The 18656-nt window shown below is 28.6% G+C and overlaps 1 non-coding gene across 1 annotated transcript; it reads left to right on the top strand.

The window, feature by feature from the left end:
- Positions 1–321: 321 nt before the first annotated feature.
- LOC139903076 (small nucleolar RNA R71) lies at positions 322–428 on the top strand. Its single transcript, XR_011777922.1, has one exon. It is a non-coding gene; the product is annotated as a small nucleolar RNA R71 (small nucleolar RNA).
- The last annotated feature ends 18228 nt before the right edge of the window (positions 429–18656 follow it).

The following is an 18656-nucleotide window of genomic DNA, read 5'->3' as shown; positions in this document are numbered from 1 at the left end:
TGTGGTCCTCCACACTGCTCACAACTAATTCGTATTGCGTGAATATCTTTAGTCATCTTTTCCATTTGTCTCTCGAAAGCATCTAACTTTGCGGAAATGGAATCAAAGTCATGGCTAGAATCGGCTCTAGCCGCTTTAGATGATCTAACGATGTCTTTTTCTTGATGTTACTCATGTGAGTGGGAGGCTGTGTTATCAATAATTTTTTAAGCTTCAGTTGCGGTTTTCTTCATAATAGAACCACCAGCTGCTATGTCGATGTCTTTTCGTGTAGTAATGTCGCATCCTTGGTAGAATATTTGTACTATTTGATAAGTGTCTAAACCATGTTGAGGACATCCTCTCAACAACTTTCTAAATCTTTTCGACGCTTCATATAAAGTTTCATTTGGCTTTTGTGTGAACGTAACAATTTCTCTTTGAAGCCTCACGGCTTTAGATGCCGGAAAGAATCTTATAAGAAAATTTTCAACTAAAACATCCCATGTGTCAATCGCCCCTTCAGGTAACGATTCTAACCAATCTTTGGCTTCTCCCTTTAAAGTCCAGGGAAATAACATGAGATAGATCTGTTCATCCTCAACTTCTCTGATTTTAAATAAAGTACAGATCCTATTAAAGGTACGAAGATTTTCGTTTGGATCTTCTTTTGGCGTACCACTAAATTGGCATTGATTAGTTACCATGTGTAGGATTTGTCCTTTGATTTCGTAATCTGGTGCATTAATGTCTGGTTGAGTAATTGCATGACCTTGGCCAGTGCGTGTAGCCCTCATTCGGTCTTCCATACTTAGAGGGTCCTGACTTTTCATGATTGAATTTGTTGAATCTGAATCACTAGAGGATTCTGATTTAATGGTTTCTTCCTCGATAATCTCTGGATGAGTAATTTGTGGTTCAGGAGGAATGATTATTGGTCCAGGATCTCTGAATTGTCCTTGAATATTCTCTGGGTTCTCAATTGTGAGGTCGGGTTCAAAAAATGGATTATTGGAAATTTGAATTGGAGTACTTGGTCGACTAGATGACGATTCTAAATAAAAATCAACGGCGAAAATATTGGCTAGATGTCTTGATCGAGTTACAGGAGGTGAACGTATGAAAAGTGGTGAACATTTTGCTCTGTGCATTCACTGAATATCCTATTAGTTATAAAAATAAAAAAAAATTATTTAAGTTATCAAATTAATAGACTTTTCTGATTTTGCCCACTTTTCGAATAGCCAATAGATGCAGCGGGTAGCCAGGACCCTTTAAATCGGAAGCCCACAACTCGCCACTAACAAATCCAACTATTACTACGAACCAGAAAATTTTGGATGTCTATCAATTTAACCGCTTAAAATAATTTTTCGTCAAAATTTAAAGAAAATAAAGAAAATTCTATGTCCTAAAAACTAGAGCGTAGAAATGAGAAAGAAAAAGAGTGCGTCGAAAAACGTCGAAAAATAAAAGGTCGAAAAAATAATAATAAGAAAGTAAAGCGTCGAAACTTAAAAGTCTAAAAATTAAATATTAAAAGTTTTGTCTAAAGGTATTAAAGCTTAAAGGAATTCTATATCCAAAACAACAATAACTTAATTAGGCACTAAAATCTATTAAATACTAAAGCGATAAGCGACGTCGTAAAATTCAAAAGCGTCTAAATCTTAATCTAAAGAAAAAGTACTTAAGGGATTTTACGGCAAAGCCTAAAAATCTAGAAATATAAATGAACTACGGCAAAAACTATAACCTAAAACTAGTTACGAACGAAAAAAATACAAATTACGAATTATATGTTTAAAATATACAATTTATAAAAAGATATAAAAAAATGATAAAATTACTTATTTTTATAAAAATATTATTTTTATATTATTATTTTATAAAAGTATTAATTTATAATTAATTAAAACTTAAAATATAAACTTAATTTAAAACTAAACTAATATTAAATAAACTAAACCCTAATTAACAATTAATTAATAATAATAATAATAATAATAACCGTAACCCTAATCGTACGTCTGAGGTTTCAGACCTGTCACCTCACTCCATGCGATTGCATGGAGTGTAGGTTGCTATGCCATGCGGTCGTATGGCCCATAATTCCAGATCAGATGTTGGGCTGCTACAGTTGGTGGCCCGAATACTTTTCTAAATTTTTTTTCTGATTTTTAATTTATAGAAATAAAATAATTTAAATAAAACTTATAAATTAAAAAAAATTACTTACTAGTTTTTATAACTTTTAACAATAAATAAAAATATAAACTTTTTTTTAACTAAACTTTAAAAATATAGATATATTTTTTTTTCTTTTTCTTGTTTTTATTTAAAACTTATGTAAATATATTTTTACAAAAATAGCTTAAAAACAAAAAAAAAATTATAGCGTTCTATGGCGTCCCCGGCAGCGGCGCCAAAAATACTTGATGTGTAAAAGGTGTAGTACGAAATAGATTATATTTTACTACGAAATACTATTAAATACGATACAATTTACACAAGTTATTTATTTATTTATAGAATGAATATACCTAAACCTTGCTACAACACTTATAGGCAGTGTACCTAATCGTAGAGTAGTGTAGTTTTTAGTAAGTCCGGTTTGTTCCACAGGGAGCTGGCTAAGTTTAACGCTATATATATTTTAAACTATATTTGTATAAATATATATATAAGTAGTATTATTATTATTATAAAAAGGGGGTTTTATCGTTTAGTAATCGGTTTGTCGATTTTAGAACTTAAGACACAATTAAAACCTAATGTAAAATATTAAATATAAATATAACTTAATTTAAAGCATAAAGTAAATGACGATAAATAAAAATGCGATAGTTAAAAGTACGATAATTAAAAGTGTAATAAATAAAATGACAGTAAATAAAAGTACGATGAGATATAAAATAAAGGAATTATGCTTATTTAAACTTCCGTAATCATGATGTTCGACGTGTTGATTTTAATTTATTACCATGGGTTAATTGTCCTTTGTCCTAGATTATTCGATATGTCCATCAAGTTTTTGTCCATAACAGTCCATCAGTCATAAATATAAAGTGCGAGTGTTCTCGTCAAATTACCCTTATACCCGAAGTCAAATATTCCAACTAATTGGGGACTTAAACTGTAACAAGGTCTTAATACTTTGTTAATGATTACACCAGGTTATCGACTGCGTGTAACCCAAGGTTTTAATACTTTGTTAACAATTACACCAATTTTCCTTGTATGTAATCCACCCCTGTTTTAATGAGTCCATTGACTATTAATCTATCCCCGTGTCCGGTCAAATGAACAATTATTAGTATTCATAAATATCCCGCCCATCGTGTTCGATCGAGTGTATGTGGTTATTTATAGATACGTTAAATTGTAAATCTCTATATTAAATTAACGAACTATCATTCAGTTAAACAAATATAAAGCCCATTAATAGCCCATAGTCCAATTTCCATAAGTGTCGGTCTTTTGTCCAAACCCCAATTATGGTCCAAAGCCCAATAACCCCGTCTTTATAGTTAGTCCAACATAATGATTACTTCGGCTTAAATAAACATAATAATAACTTAGCTACGAGACATTAATTTAAAAAGGTTGAACATAACTTACAATGAGTATTAATTGCGTAGTGTTACACGGACATAATTTTGACTTACAAACTTAAAACATTCGCCACTATAACCTTATTATTATTAACTTATTTTAAAATTATAATTATAAAATATAAATATAATTGAGAGAGAGCATAGAAGGATATTGATGAAGGTGTATCAAACTCGTCCGAAAAATGCTGAATTTATAGATCTTGCCTGACTTTTCACTCCATGCGATCGCATGGAGTTTGTTCCTCCATGCAATGCGATCGCATGGCCACTTGGGACAGCTCACATCCTTTTGTTTTCTTGTTTACCGACGGTTTTTAATAATATAATATAATATAATATATATAATTTTATATAATTATATATATATAATATTATATTCATGTGCATAGTTGACTTGTACTTTCAGTTCCGTTGAGTCGCGCGTTGATAGTTGGTTCATGTCTCGATTCTGGATTTTCGAACGTCCTTTCGTACGATTTAATATCTTGTACTTTGCGTTTCACGGCTCGTACTCTTGTAACTTTTAGACGTTTCTCACCAATAAATTGAACCACTTGGATTGCACTTTGTACTTTTTAGCTTTTTGGTCGTTTGCGTCTTCAAATCGTCGAATCTGTCTTTTCTCTTCACCTTTTATTATTTAAAACGAATATCACTTGTAAATAGAACAATTGCAACTAAAAGCTTGTCTTTCTTGAAGGATAATGCTATGAAATATATGTTCGTTTTTAGCATTATCATATGTATCTTTTAACTTTTAGAGAAGACATATCTTCTTATCCAAGTTATTAGTTAGTTATATAAATAATAGATTATTTGGGTTTATAGTCAAGTTTTAAGAAGAATTAGTATCACTTAAAGTCTCAAGATGCGCATCTGTTTAGGGTTTATTGAAATTTCGTTCTTGTTTATTTGTATAGTTTCTTCCATTCACGGCCACCATGACATCACCAACGTATTATCATTGATTGGAGATTGGGTGATACTCTAGATTGCACAATCGTGCAGTTAGCCAGTTACACTTGGGAGATCGGTGAAACTTGTGTTTTACAAGAGTGACCTGGTTGAGTCACGCTTTTGGGTAATCGAGTATAAGTTAAATTATGTAAAAAAAGGTGTACGCTTGGCAGGGACACCCCGACCGTGTGTTTCCTTTAGAAACCCACCAGATCCACCTCGAATGAGTCGTATGCCAGAAAAGTGAAAGGACCCGTCCTAATCCACCAGAACGAAGTCTATATCGATTATAAATGATTCATAACAGTTGATTACATCGTGAGGTACTTGACCACTATATGATACATTTTTACAAACATTGCATTCGTTTTTGAAAAGACAATCTTCCATTACATCGAAAGTTGACGACATGCATACCATCTTATAATATATCCAACTATAATTGACTTAATAATAATCTTGATGAACTCAACGACTCGAATGCAACGTCTTTTGAAATATGTCATGAATGACTCCAAGTAATATCTCTAGAATGAGCAAATGCACAGCGGAAGGTTTCTTTAATACCTGAGAATAAACATGCTTTAAAGTGTCAACTAAAAGGTTGGTGAGTTCATTAGTTTAACATAAGTAATCATTTCATAATTTCAATAGACCACAAGATTTCATATTTCCATTTCTCATAAGCATACGTCCCATACATAGAGACAAAAATATCATTCATATGGATTGAACACCTGGTAACCGACATTCACAATGTGTATATAAGAATATCCCCATCATTTCGGGATCGTCCTTCGGACATGATATAAATTTCGAAGTACTAAAGCATCCGTAATTTGGATGGGGCTTGTTGGGCCCGATAGATCTATCTTTAGAGTTCGCGTCAATTAGGGTGTCTGTTCCCTAATTCTTAGATTACCAGACTTAATAAAAAGGGGCATATTCGATTTTGATCATTCAACCATATAATGTAGTTTCGATTACTTGTGTCTATTTCGTAAAACATTTATAAAACTTTCGCATGTATTCTCAGCCCAAAAATATAAAGGGTAAAAAGGCAAATGAAACTCACCTAATGTATTTTGTAGTAAAAATACATATAACGACATTGAACAAACGTAGGGTTGGCCTCGAATTCACGAACCTATATTATTCATATATATATATTAAAACATATAATAATAATAATAATAATAATAATAATAATAATAATAATAATAATAATAATAATAATAATAATAATAATAATAATAAATTTTATAATACTAATGATTATATTAATGATATTAATGCTACTATATATAATAATACCTATGTTACTGATAATAATAATAATAATAATAATAATAATAATAATAATAATAATAATAATAATAATAATAATAATAATAATAATAATAATAATAATAATAATAATAATAATAATAATACTAAAAGTGATACTAATTCTAATATTAATCATGGTATTTATGTTCTCCTAATAATACATATATTAGTTGTTAAAACAATTATAATAATAACAATGATAATAATAATAATTCTAAAGATAACATTTTTATTACTAAGACTAATAATGATAATACTATTAATAACGATATTGTTAATAATGATACCTATGTTAATAATAATAATACTGACTATAATTTTATTACTAATGGTAATAGTTTTAATAATAATAATACTATTATTAATGATAGTAATATTACTTTTCATCATGATAGTGATAATAATAAATAAACCTAGCAATTGTTATAATAATAACTATAAGTGTAACTAAAAATAATAATAATGATAATTACTACTTTATTAGTTATGATAATTATAATAACCTTAATAATAATAATAATATTAATAATAATAATAATAATGATCATAACAACAATAATAATAATCATTAAATTAGGAAACTACCTCATTAAGCCATAAAAAAAAACAAACTGTCCCGAGTCGGGCTCGAACCCACGACCTCACGTCTACCCGAAAAGACCCTAGACCACTGCTCCATCGATGCTCTTTCTGATATTTATCCCACACCCAAACATATAAACTGTGACTAGTGTTCATCTTCTTCCTCATCAAATTGGAACTCGATCAATACTTATAGATTAAATACAATCAACAACTTAAAAGTTTAGATTTAAAAACGTAAACGAAACAAGTTTTAGCTAATTATGATATCATTGTTTTAAAAGCAAAATAAAAATAAAAAATAAAGCTGCTGACCAGCGACGGTAACACAGAGAGAAAAAAAAAATTTGATTTCGACATTGCAACGTTTTTAGACTTCGAAATCTTCATAAACTATCTTTCAAATCGACAATGGAATACACGAGAATCATCAATTGCATCAGAATCGTAACCTATTACTCGAATTTGTTCATAGAAAATCATTTGACTTTTTGATATCAAAACTTTGACTTGAAAATTCTTATTCGATATTAGAAATTGATTGATGAAACTTTGCAGAAACATTGAGTGTGAGAATCCTAACAAAACTGCATTAACACTTTTTGAAGATTCATAGAAATTGTGTTCATGCTTAAAAAGGTTTAACGACAGAGGAAAAAAATACAGGGTTTTCTTTAATATCGAGTTCATCAATTTGCAGTATATAATATATGTAATTACTTGAGTAATATGACAGTAACAGTTTAGGATTTGATTTGTACCAACTGATATGGAAAGGTATGCTCACGGGTTGAAGAAGAAACAAAAAAAAAAAAAAGCAGATGTTGAAAAAAAAATAAGATCCCACTACTATCTTTATATTTACATTATATATTATATAATAAATAATAATAATAATTATATTAATAACAATTTATTTAACAATAAATAGTAATACAGTTAAATATATTAATAGTAATATTTTTAATATTAATAAACAGTATTATTAATAGCATTCATGATAAATATAACAAGTTGTATTATTTTAATAAAAATAAAAAAAATAATACTATTAGTATTACTAGTGATAATGAAAAAAAAAATAATGGTAGTCATGATTTTTAAATAAAGTGATAATAATAATAATAATGTCAATAATATTAATTTTACTCGTACATATCAGGTTTTACATATTCATATATATATTTTATTAATTATTCAAATATTCATATTAGTGTTTATAATGTAACTAGTGTTAATAATATTAACATAACGATTCTATTCAAACTTGTAATTCAAATTATTATAATTTATGAATTTCATCCTAGTCACTAATTATATAATATATATTATATAATAACTTATATTAAATATTTAATATTTATGATTTACAATACATATAATATTATTTATGTTCATAATTCATGTATATAAATATATATATATTCTACTAGCAACTTATTTGTTCTATATTTTATTTTTACATTAATAATTCCAATTGTTTGGAGTTCATTTTATTAATTCGTATTAATATCTATGTATACTTGTAATTTAGATTTATATCTATATATTTATTTACAAACAATTGTTCGTGAATCGTCGAGAATAGTCAAAAGGTAATTGATTATATAAACACAACATTACAGACTTTGCTTATCGTGTCGAAATCAATAAAGATTAAGTTAAAAATTTGGTCAGAAATTCCCGGGTCATCACAGTACCTACCCGTTAAAGAAATTTCGTCCCGAAATTTGAGAGAGGTGGTCATGGCTAACAATAAAAATGTTTTCATGACGAATATGAGTTGATAACTTGAGTTTTATCATCATTGAGTAATATGGATAAAAAATAATTTGATTATTCGAAGAGTACGAATGAAGCTATTCACAAAAGAATGAAATGAGAAACAAAGATTTGTTTTTAACTTTTGACGTAGTCAGGTTTGAATTCCGGAATTCAAGGGATTTAAAAGAAAATCTTGAAGATCTTTAAGATCTGATTCTTCGGCGAATAAGGAAATTAAAATCTCTCGAATTAAATGCGGTGATCTGCTTCGATTACTCTGCCTGATATTTCCATTATAAATTAAACTCTTCCGTTCCATTATTCTCACCATTTCTATACTTTCCTTCTTGTTTTATATATTCAAAGGATTCTGAGAATGCTTAATCCAGTTCTGATCCTTGTCCTCATCCTTATTATCGCAAAAATCATTCTCATTTTCCAACTTTCACCAGAGGAATCTGCTTTCTTCTACTTCGCCCTCGAGATTATAATGTTTTTAATTATCCCGTGTCTTTATGTTGCGATAAACATTGATATACACGGTTTGTAATTTATGTGTTGTTATCGGACTTTTTATTCTCCCTTATATTTCAAAGCTCTATGCTTTTGTTTTCTCTTCCCGACTTCAAGTCAAGCGAATAATGGTCCAGAATTTGTAGATATAGAGTTTCAAATTATCATAATATACAAGGTAGAAAGGAAAGGTAGTAGCACGATTTGTTTTGTCAAATTATCTGAAACACTGAGAATAGAACTATCAAGAATATATTTTCTTGATATGTTCAGAAGTTAAGCACAATGAAAGAGTTATGTAATATGGCACATGATGATGTTATAATCTGTGAATCATCGCGTTCCATTAAGAAACTCAGCATGACTTACTGTAATATAATCACGTTGATCAAGTGTCATTATATTATACTAACTCATTCATCAGTTCCCAACACTACTTCAAAACATTTGTATTTTAAACTCGAAAGTTTACAGAATATAGAAACTAACAGTTTCTATATGATGTAACACTGATAGCACGAAGAGATTAATGATTTCAGATATGATTAGTTATGAAAATATCTTCAGAAATATGGAGGATATTTATAATGAAAGATACGATGATATCTTGGAATTTATAATATCGATGGATGATGAAGAAGATTTATCCGTAAGGGTTTAGATTCGGAAGCAAGGTATTCGCTAAAGATTTCATCAGAAACAGAATCATTTGGATTCTTTGAAGTCAAACTTATTCTTTGTGATTTGTCCACGGCTTTCTTCATAGTTTCGCATAATCTGCTTTTCGGTACTAAATTTTCTATTGAATGTTTCCAATATAATGATACACAGGAAGCACGAAGAGGTATATAATTTCGAACGAGAATATTTATGAAAATATCCTCAGAAATATCGAAGATATTGATGATGATATTTTGGAATTTCTAAGTTCGATGGTTGATGGAGAAAGATTTTCTGCAAGATTTTAACATGACTTCGGAGCAAGATATTCTCTAAAGATTTCAGCGGATCCAGAATTATCTGGATTCTTTGAATATAGGGTATGGTCCTTGTATTTGTCCTTGGTCTCCTTCGTGGTTAACTCTATCCGTTTTCCAGTTCCAACGTTTCTGAGCTTTTCCAACATATTATTCTTTATCATCAAACTTCCGACGATTAAAGTCGTTTACGGTTGTCTATGGTTTCTGCTGCTTCATTCAGCTTTTTCAACATTTAGAGTATTGATTTGTGACTGAGTGCTTTTCAGAATTTCAGAATGAGAGATCATAATTCTTAGAGATAAATGTCATACATATAACTGTTGATGTAGATATGCTGTGAGTTTTCAAAGTACTGATTGCTAATTCCCGATAATTGTTATGGCAGTTCTCGTTACAAGATGCGGATGAGTATATGATAGGGTTTCAATGAATAAATATAAATATAATGATTTGTCAGAGAGATTTGAGCCAAGGAGCAACGAGGTTGCTGGTACGTCTACTGGTAATATAGTGGAATATAAAAGAATTCTCCGGTATCAAAAGGGTAATCGTATATATCAGGATTATAGTAAGGTTACTTCGAATGAAAAGTCGAAGTTGACTTGCTGGAGCTGTGAAAAAATTGGCTACTTTGAAAAGTGATCGTAAAGTTATTTTTGCTAATAAATGCCAAAGGATCTGACTCGGCTACGTGTTAAACTTTTACTCAGTTGCCGAGAGTTTCTCTGGTGCATAACTATATGCATAAATCTTTCCTTCCGTAGATGGAGTGCGGTTGATTCATCCTATCGATTGAGGTGTTTTCAAAAATCATGAAAGGTTTGAACGCAGATTGTAATCGTGAAGATACAAATGATGTTTAAGACGAAATCAAGTGGCAACTTGAAGAATTGTTTAGTTTCATATATTATAATCAATATTTTAATTCATTTTAATTGTCCAATGTTATTAGTCCACAGTCGATAGTCCACAGTAACAGTCCAATAATTCATATATAGTTTAATATACAATATTCGAATTAATTAATACGTGTCGTGACCCGTATACGTCTCAGACTCGATCACAACTCAAAGTATATATATTATTATAGAATCAACCTCAACTCTGTATAGATAACTCGATCATTACTGCATATAGAGTGTCTATGGTGATTCCAAATAATATATATAGATGTGTCGATATGATATGTCAAAACTTTGTATACGTGTCCCGATATTTAAAGTGCGTAAAATAAATACAGAAATTAAATGACGATAAATAAAATGCGTAAAGTAAATAACATAAATTAAATAACGATAAATAAAATTGCGAGAATTAAAATTGCGATAAAATAAATTGCGATAAATAAAATGTAATATGGAATTAACAGTTAGCTAGGAACAGTTAGCTAGGATTTTGTTAGCGTGGTTTCTTAACAAAATTTCATATTGTCAATTAGTCTGTTTCTAATCAATTTTTATTGTGTCCATTATTTCTTCATTATGCCACTTGTTGGATTCTGATAAATCAAAATCCAAATATGAAATTAGATGAATATGGTTATTCTGTGGTGAACGGATACGTATATCTGTGGATGTAAGTAGGATAGTAAATGATCGTTGAATCAGGTTCGAAGAGTGTACAGTGTAACTTATAAATGTGAAATCTTAAATATTCTTCGGGTATTACCTACCCGTTAAAATATTTTCATCATTAACAGTTTGTACAAAAGAATTTTTAATTACAATCTTTATGAAAACATATATACATATATATTTTCTTCAGATATATTCATGGATTTAATGAGTTAATATGATATTAAACTCATTTGATTTTCGGTTGGAACTAGAATAAATAATCTCTAAAACTTTAGAGATTACATATTCGTCATGTCGAACGAAGATAAATGAGGTAGAACGATACGTAGAACGAAGATCATACTCAAAGTACAGATGATGATATTGAAGCATGGATTGTTGATGGTACTGGTGCTGTTATTGATGGTACTGTTGGTGCCGGTGATGTTGCTGAAGCTGGTACATTTTGCACCATAATCTCCGAATTGATTATTCGAGCGCGAAGTTCGTTGACTTATTACTTCAGGATGATTGTCGGACGGAACGAGCGGATGAATAAGGTTCAGAATTGTGGATAGAATATAATCTTGTCGAGTTACCCTGGAAATGCGACTGAAAATGGTGTCTCGAACAGGTTCGCCGGTAAACGCTTCAGGTTCATTGTCAAGAGGTGAATTCGGTTGGTGGAAGGGATTGCCTTCTGCGCGTTTCCATTAATTAAGTCGACTACGAACCCATCAGATGAATTGATAATGGCTGATTGGTTTATTCATGCCGATGACGCTGTTTTCGGAGCTTAGGTGAACATCTATGTCGGAATAGCTGTCGGAATAACTGTCGGAATAGCTATCGGAATCTGAGGGACTCGAACTGGTTGCAGGATTCATCTCGTACGATCAGATGAAGGATTTTCGATAAGAAATAGATTATAGTATGTAGATTAGTACCCTGCAATACATAATTTACATATGCATATATAATACTAAAATCCCATAAGTTACGGAGGAATCTACGGGAGTTGTCAGACAAAGTTACAGTAACAGATACACTGAGATATGAAGTAGCAGATACGCTAAGATATGAATTTTGTCTATACACTATTCATGAAGTCAATGCAGTAAAACGTGTCTAGACTAAGAATGATAAGCAAGTGATTCTCTAAGAATGATAAGCAGGTAATTTTTGACACAAAATGATAAGAAAAACTTTTGACATGCAGACACGGTCGAAGTCCAGACTCACTAATGCATCCTAACAACTTATCAGTTAGACACACTAATGCAGACATGGTTCGCTAAGACCACTGCTCTGATACCAACTGAAAGGACCCGTCCTAATCCACCCGGACGAAGTCCATATCGATTATAAACGATTCATAACAGTTGATTACATCGCGAGGTACTTGACCTCTATATGATACATTTTTACAAACATTGCATTCGTTTTTGAAAAGACAATCTTCCATTACATCGAAAGTTGACGACATGCATACCATCTCATAATATATCCAACTATAATTGACTTAATAATAATCTTGATGAACTCAACGACTTGAATGCAACGTCTTTTGAAATATGTCATGAATGACTCCAAGTAATATCTCTAGAATGAGCAAATGCACAGCGGAAGGTTTCTTTAATACCTGAGAATAAACATGCTTTAAAGTGTCAACTAAAAGGTTAGTGAGTTCATTAGTTTAACATAAGTAATCATTTCATAATTTCAATAGACCACAAGATTTCATATTTCCATTTCTCATAAGCATACGTCCCATACATACTTTGGAGTTCACAAGATTTCAGATTTCATATGGATTGAACACCTGGTAACCGACATTCACAATGTGTATATAAGAATATCCCCATCATTTCGGGATCCTCCTTCGGACATGATATAAATTTTGAAGTACTAAAGCATCCGTACTTTGGATGGGGCTTGTTGGGCCCGATAGATCTATCTTTAGAGTTCGCGTCAATTAGGGTGTATGTTCCCTAATTCTTAGATTACCAGACTTAATAAAAAGGGGCATATTCGATTTCGATCAGTCAACCATATAATGTAGTTTCGATTACTTGTGTCTATTTCGTAAAATATTTATAAAACTTTCGCATGTATTCTCAGCCCAAAAATATAAAGGGTAAAAAGGCAAATGAAACTCACCTAATGTATTTTGTAGTAAAAATACATATAACGACATTGAACAAACGTAGGGTTGGCCTCGAATTCACGAACCTATATTATTCATATATATATATATTAAAACATATAATCGTAATTGATCAATTATATATATATTTGGTTATTAATAATATACTTGTTATTTAGATAAGTTTAATATATTTAGTGATAACAAAATAATAATTTTAGTAAGAATGATAATAATAATAATAATAATAATAATAATAATAATAATAATAATAATAATAATAATAATAATAATAATAATAATAATAATAATAATAATAATAATAATAATAATAAATTTAATAATACTAATGATTATATTAATGATATTAATGCTACTATATATAATAATACCTATGTTACTGATAATAATAATAATAATAATAATAATAATAATAATAATAATAATAATAATAATAATAATAATAATAATAATAATAATAATAATAATAATAATAATAATAATAATAATAATAATAATAATAATAATAATAATAATAATAATAATACTAAAAGTGATACTAATTCTAATATTAATCATGGTATTTATGTTCTCCTGATAATACATATATTAGTTGTTAAAACAATTATAATAATAACAATGATAATAATAATAATTCTAAAGATAACATTTTTATTACTAAGACTAATAATGATAATACTATTAATAACGATATTGTTAATAATGATACCTATGTTAATAATAATAATACTGACTATAATTTTACTACTAATGGTAATAGTTTTAATAATAATAATACTATTATTAATGATAGTAATATTACTTTTCATCATGATAGTGATAATAATAAATAAACCTAGCAATTGTTATAATAATAACTATAAGTGTAACTAAAAATAATAATAATGATAATTACTACTTTATTAGTTATGATAATTATAATAACCTTAATAATAATAATAATAATAATAATAATAATAATAATAATAATAATGATCATAACAACAATAATAATAATCATTAAATTAGGAAACTACCTCATTAAGCCATAAAAAAAAACAAACTGTCCCGAGTCGGGGTCGAACCCACGACCTCACGTCTACCCGAAAACACCCTAGACCACTACTCCATCGATGCTCTTTCTGATATTTATCCCACACCCAAACATATAAACAGTGACTAGTGTTCATCTTCTTCCTCATCAAATTGGAACTCGATCAATACTTATTGATTAAATACAATCAACAAATTAAAAGTTTAGATTTAAAAACGTAAACAAAACAAGTTTTAGCTAATTATGATATCATTGTTTTAAAAGCAAAATAAAAATAAAAAATAAAAAATAAAGCTGCTGAGCAGCGACGGTAACACACAGAGAAAAAAAAATTTGATTTCGACATTGCAACGTTTTTAGACTTCGAAATCTTCATAAACTATCTTTCAAATCGACAATGGAATACACGAGAATCATCAATTGCATCAGAATCGTAACCTATTACTCGAATTTGTTCATAGAAAATCATTTGACTTTTTGATATCAAAACTTTGACTTGAAAATTCTTATTCGATATTAGAAATTGATGGATGAAACTTTGCAGAAATATTGAGTGTGAGAATCCTAACAAAACTGCATTAACACTTTTTGAAGATTCATAGAAATTGTGTTCATGCTTAAAAAGGTTTAACGACAGAGGAAAAAAAATACAGGGTTTTCTTTAATATCGAGTTCATCAATTTGCAGTATATAATATATGTAATTACTTGAGTAATATGACAGTAACAGTTTAGGATTTGATTTGTACCAACAGATATGGAAAGGTATGCTCACGGGTTGAAGAAGAAACAAAAAAAAAAATAAAGCAGATGTTGAAAAAAAAATAAGATCCCACTACTATCTTTATATTTACATTATATATTATATAATAAATAATAATAATAATTATATTAATAACAATTTATTTAACAATAAATAGTAATACAGTTAAATATATTAATAGTAATATTTTTAATATTAATAACCAGTATTATTAATAGCATTCTTGATAAATTTAACAAGTTGTTTTATTTTAATAAAAATAATAAAAATAATACTATTAGTATTACTAGTGATAATGAAAAAAAAATTAATGGTAGTCATGATTTTTAAATAAAGTGATAATAATAATAATAATGTCAATAATATTAATTTTACTCGTACATATCAGGTTTTACATATTCATATATATATTTTATTAATTATTCAAATATTCATATTAGTGTTTATAATGTAACTAGTGTTAATAATATTAACATAACGATTCTATTCAAACTTGTAATTCAAATTATTATAATTTATGAATTTCATCCTAGTCACTAATTATATAATATATATTATATAATAACTTATATTAAATATTTAATATTTATGATTTACAATACATATAATATTATTTATGTTCATAATTCATGTATATAAATATATATATATATATATATATATATATATATATATATATATATATATATATATATATATATATATATATATATATATATATATATATATATATATATTCTACTAGCAACTTATTTGTTCTATATTTTATTTTTACATTAATAATTCCAATTGTTTGGAGTTCATTTTATTAATTCGTATTAATATCTATGTATACTTGTAATTTAGATTTATATCTATATATTTATTTACAAACAATTGTTCGTGAATCGTCGAGAATGGTCAAAAGGTAATTGATTATATAAACACAACATTACAGACTTTGCTTATCGTGTCGAAATCAATAAAGATTAAGTTAAAAATTTGGTCGGAAATTCCTGGGTCATCACAAAAAGTACCTCGATTGGGTCCCCACATATGTGACAAGAGCAATTATCATCCCACTCTCACAAGAGTTGTAAATTCTTGTCGCGAGTGGAGATTGAACTTAAGCCTATTTTATGTCAAAGCTTTCACATGGCGGGTCCTAACTTCAAAGGTATCGGGCACCACTGAGCTTAGGATGAGTTTAATGAGATCAAATCTTGTTAGTAACGGCTTTGTGTGCACGTGTAACTACCCTACTTTTTCCGTTATCTTTTACCGTTAACTATTTAACCACCGTTAACTGTTATTCATGCCATGTCATTTCTATGACCTATATTATTATTTTAGTAATAATATATTAATTATTATGTGTTATGTGAATATTTGTATTCATATTTTAAGTTATACGTTTCTACGTGTCGCGGATTTCTGTCCGGCGAATCTTTTCAGTTTTCAAACCAACGAGCATGCTTTTGGGATTTTTAAGTCCTAATTATTTTAAATATGATATTTTAATGTCATGTGTTTATATTTAGTGTTTATATATTTTATTCGTCGCGTATTTGTTATCTCTCCGAAAAATCAATCGCGTAGTAGCGTTTTCGCGTTTCGGGCTTCGATCGGGCGTTCGGGCCACAAGCTAATTGACTTTTTAACATTTTGGAATATTGGGGCCCACCCCCTTGCTGATTTTGACCGAAAATTCCCTTAGGGAGGGGGGTGTTTTGTCAAAAGTTGCAAACTAGTGTTCATTAGATCAAAACTCACCACTTCCTCATTTCTAACCTAAAAACTTTTATTCTTCTCCTCCATTTGCTCCCATTGCCGTCACCACCACCATAAACAACCATCATCATCTTCATTTTTCAAGCTTAAAGAATTAGGACTTTTATCATATCCGGATTGTACTCTTCGTTCTCTACGCGATTACATCCTTTATTCTTCGATTTGGGTATACCTATGAACCCTAATTTTTCAATTCTTATTCATTTTACTGATGTTGAATGTTATTTTGATAGTATGATGCTTATATGTTATTGTATTGTTGATTGTATGCGTAGAAATGCTCGTTAATTCATGTTTTCGGTTAGATTAATTTGGGACAGCAGTTTGTTTGATCATTTCTGTAAACTTAAATGTTATAAAAGTGAAATAAAGTATCTAGATGAGTTCCTCTCATCAAGACATTAATTTTAGACTCCGGATTCATGTCATTTCGATTCCCAGAGCTCTAGTTATGATTAAAATAGTGTTTTGTTGGAATTAAATTGTGAAAACTAATTGTTCCAGGTTTGGTACAACTTTTTGACCACTTTTGGGGTCTTTAGAGTGTGCAAGTGTGTTAAGATTGATGATGGGATGAACTTTCATGTTCGGGTCATCGAAATCCGAGCCACGGATCACCCGTTATGAATAAAACGTGTTTTTGAACGGATTAAAGTTCCAAGTTGTTTAGTGGCTGATCATCATGACTTGGTTACTGTTCTTGGGGTGTTCTTGAGTGCACCAATATATCGGATGGTTTGATTAGGCGGAGATATATATAAGACTCGCCGAAAACAGACACCCGGGGCTCAAGTTATGACCCGATGAACTTTTAATTAAAACATATGGTTAATTATTAAAACTTATGATATAAATAATAATTTTCATTATTATTAAATTACTTATGATATAAAAAGTAATTATTATAATTTAAGACTTATGATATATATTTATTATATCATTATTTAATTACTTATGATTTAATTAAACTTTTAATTAAACTTATGATTAATAATACTTTTATTATTAATGGAAAATACTTATGATAAGTATTAAACTTATATTATGATATTATTATTATAAGACTTATAATAAGGATTAATTAATTATTTAATTATTATAAGGCTTAGTTATTATTTAATTATAATTTAATTATTAAATACTTATGGTTTAATAATTATAAATAGAAACTTATGATATGATTAATAATTCATTATTAATTAATAATACATATTGTTTGATTAAAATTTATTATTAATTAATAATACTTATATTATGACTAATGTTTAATTAATTAATTAAATACTTATGTTATATTAATTATATCATTTAAACTTATGTTAACTTTAATAATTCATTTTAATTTAATTAAACTTATGTTATAACATAATTATACATATTTAACTTTAATGAACATTATAACTTATATTATTATTACAACTTACACTTTTAAAATTTATGTTGACTATGTTTGACCAAGGTTGACTTTTGAGTTGACTTTCGGTTGACTTTGACTTTCAGTTGACTTTTGTTGACTTTCTAATTAAGGAAGCTTTCCTAACTTAAAAACTTTCTAAAAATAGAAACTTTCTAAATATGAAAACTTTCTAAATTTGGAAACTATCCAAAAATAAAAACTTTCCTAAAATAGAAACTTTCCTAAAATGG

This window comes from Rutidosis leptorrhynchoides, chromosome 3 (genome assembly GCF_046630445.1).
Source record: "Rutidosis leptorrhynchoides isolate AG116_Rl617_1_P2 chromosome 3, CSIRO_AGI_Rlap_v1, whole genome shotgun sequence".
In the NCBI taxonomy this organism is placed as follows: domain Eukaryota; kingdom Viridiplantae; phylum Streptophyta; class Magnoliopsida; order Asterales; family Asteraceae; genus Rutidosis; species Rutidosis leptorrhynchoides.
The sequence above is the reverse complement of the archived record's forward strand: the minus strand, read 5'-3'. Positions and strand labels throughout refer to the sequence as shown.